The sequence below is a fragment of the Lygodium microphyllum genome, chromosome 21, assembly GCF_053477565.2.
Source record: "Lygodium microphyllum isolate KBCC chromosome 21, Lygodium_microphyllum_v1.1.10, whole genome shotgun sequence".
NCBI classification, from domain to species: domain Eukaryota; kingdom Viridiplantae; phylum Streptophyta; class Polypodiopsida; order Schizaeales; family Lygodiaceae; genus Lygodium; species Lygodium microphyllum.
The window spans coordinates 84,898,061-84,901,455 of record NC_141155.1 but is presented as its reverse complement, the minus strand read 5'-3'; positions in this window follow the sequence as shown (position 1 = coordinate 84,901,455).

Below are 3,395 nucleotides of genomic sequence, written 5' to 3'. Positions count from 1 at the left end.
GCCATCACATTGCTTTGGTTTACTATGGCTTTTGTGGTTTCCTGTGTGGTGGTAGGCATGGAAACCATGACAGGAAATGGTGGGTGTAATGGAGCCTTCTGCTTATCGGCCACTATAGGTCCTTAAGTTGCTTCTGCTGCTGTGGAGTTGGTGTTTAGTGTATCTTCTAGACTCATCCTTACCAACGCTTCTAATTAGGAGATTAAATTGATTAGCAATCTGAGGGCGAGAGCCTTTTGCTCATTATCCTCTCTTTTTAGCATTTCCTCTTCCTCTTTTTGCTTCCTCCTTTTCTCCTCTTCTAACTTTCCTGATTCTTTCTGTGCCACTTCTAAGCCTTTGTCCCCTTCTATTGTAGTTTCCTTCTTTTTGCTTGGAATTCTCAATATAATTTTTCCATTTCCTCCTTGGATTGATGGGACATATCCCTCCTCATCTCGCTTACTGCCTAAGCAATTTTTTGAAGGAAGAGTCATATGGACAAATACCAATGTCGTGAGCAAGTTGCCCACCGCGTGCTTCTCATTGAAATCTACACTTTGTTGCCAATGATCTTGGACACTTTGCCAACCTGTGGTATTTAGGATTGGTCTATGTGGTGTTTTGTGGAGTGTGGATGCATCTCTTATTTTGAACTGAGTAGGCGAGACCATTGTGCTCGCACTAGAGAGCTCATCTATCTCGTCCTTGATAATGGGTTCCCCATTCTTTAGCTACACTTGGGCCTCCCTCACCTACTCCTTGACCTTATCAAAAACTTCTAATTAATGCCTCAGATTGGGATATTCTCCAATCTTGGCACTTCCCTTTTGTGCTGTCTTAGGAGCAGATGTCTCTGCTTCTACATTTGTGACTTACTTCCCCTTTGATAACGTGGTAGCACTATCCATCTTAAGTGATAACTTTAACTCAACCCTCTTTTTTCTTATTCTACGACTTTTATTCCCTATTGGAAGCTGTATCAAGGTTGCTAGGTCTAGGTAATGAAATATCGACGTGCTTTGCTTATGTTCAGGTCATGACATTTAGAAAAATTGGCATGGCTTTGCCATCAAACGTTTCAACTTCGAATAGCCCCAATGGTACGGATGGCATGATAGTTGAACTAATGGAAGGTTTCTGCCTAGGGCACTCAATGTACAAGTGTGTGATCCCACACTCAGGGCATCTCATGCTGGCCTTGTGCTGGCCTCAGATTGGGATATTCTCCAATCTTGGCACTTCCCTTTTGTGCTGTCTTAGGAGCAGATGTCTCTGTTTCTACGTTTGTGACTTATTTCCCCTTTGATAACGTGGTAGCACTATCCGTCTTAAGTGATAACTTTAACTCAACCCTCTTTTTTCTTATTCTACGACTTTTCTTCCCTATTGGAAGCTGTATTAAGGTTCTAGGTCTGGGTAATGAAATATCGACGTGCTTTACTTATGTTCAGGTCATGACATTTAGAAAAATTGGCATGGCTTTGCCATCAAACGTTTCAACTTCGAATAGCCCCAATGGTACGGATGGTATGATAGTTGAACTAGTGGAAGGTTTCTGCCTAGGGCACTCAATGTACAAGTGTGTGATCCCACACTCAAGGCATCTCATGCTGGCCTTGTGCTGGCCTCAGATTGGGATATTCTTCAATCTTGGCACTTCCCTTTTCTGCTATCTTAGGAGCAAATGTCTCTGCTTCTACGTTTGTGACTTACTTCCCCTTTGATAACGTGGTAGCACTATCTGTCTTAAGTGATAACTTGAACTCAACCCTCTTTTTTCTTATTCTACGACTTTTCTTCCCTATTGGAAGTTGTATCAAGGTTGCTAGGTCTGGGTAATGAAATATCGGCGTGCTTTGCTTATGTTCAGGTCATGACATTTAGAAAAATTGGCATGGCTTTGCCATCAAACGTTTCAACTTCGAATAGCCCCAATGGTACGGATGGCATGATAGTTGAACTAGTGGAAGGTTTCTGCCTAGGGCACTCAATGTACAAGTGTGTGATCCCACACTCAGGGCATCTCATGCTAGCCTTGTGTTGGCCTCAGATTGGAATATTCTCCAATCTTGGCACTTCCCTTTTCTGCTATCTTAGCAGCAGATGTCTCTGCTTCTACGTTTGTGACTTACTTCCCCTTTGATAACGTGGTAGCACTATCCGTCTTAAGTGATAACTTTAATTCAACCCTCTTTTTTCTTATTCTATGACCTTTCTTCCCTATTGGAAGCTATATCAAGGTTGCTAGGTCTGGGTAATGAAATACCGACGTGCTTTGCTTATGTTCAGGTCATGACATTTAGAAAAATTGGCATGGATTTGCCATCAAACGTTTCAACTTCGAATAGCCCCAATGGTACGGATGGCATGATAGTTGAACTAGTGGAAGGTTTCTGCCTAGGGCACTCAATGTACAAGTGTGTGATCCCACACTCAAGGCATCTCATGCTGGCCTTGTCTCCATTGGCTTGCTCCTTTTAGGGCATCAAGATGAGATATGTCCTCAGTGACTACAAGTCTAGCATGCGATGCGTTGCTGGTTCTGTCCTCCTAGTCCTTTGACTCTTCCCCTGCCCAATGCCATCATCAAAACTAGTCTAAAATCCATCGAGATGGGGTTACCCTCTTCATTGTATGAGATGTAAGTGTTCACATATACTTCATCCTCGTTCGGCTCCTCTACATACTATATTGGAGCTTTACTTCACTGGATGGGTCACAATGGGTCTAGGTGGTCTAGGTATCCCTATAGGATTGATCTCCATCCTAGGGATGGTTGGCTTTGAATCATTGGATGTTGGGAGAGCTGGTGGAGTCTCCCGTTAGGTTGTGGTCTATTCCCTAGGCAGTAAGACTAATTGTATGGTTGTGAATACGAAAATCACCTCGATAGTCGACAATGCAATGCATCATGGCCAAACCTACCGTAATTGGCACAAGGTTTGGATCTAGAATCTATGCACTCGAACGAAAATGGTTTCCTCCACAATGCATGCATTGTACGTGAGGTTGTGCATGCCTTCTCATCATATCTTGAATCCTAGCCAACTCTAGCTTCATGTTTGCCAACTCCTGGCTCTAGTTGTGACACTCTTTCATTTCTTAGGGGCTTTGGATAGATCTTTAACTAGGGGGTCCTTGGCCACTGTTCGATATCTAGGGGTCTCCTCCTATTGGCAAGTCTATTCAGCTAATCTTATCATGTGTGAATTCCTTGTTATTTAAAACAATCCTCAATGTTATGGACACTCAGATTCTAGTAGTGTGCTCCTCAAAGTGCACTGTGCTAAATCAGACTTTTAACTTTTTTGGTGCACATCAAAGTGTGTTGTGAAAAATTAGGCTTTTAGCTTTTCTGGTGGACATAAAATGTTCAATTGATGTAGTGTGTAGATTCAATGGAAAAAATATAG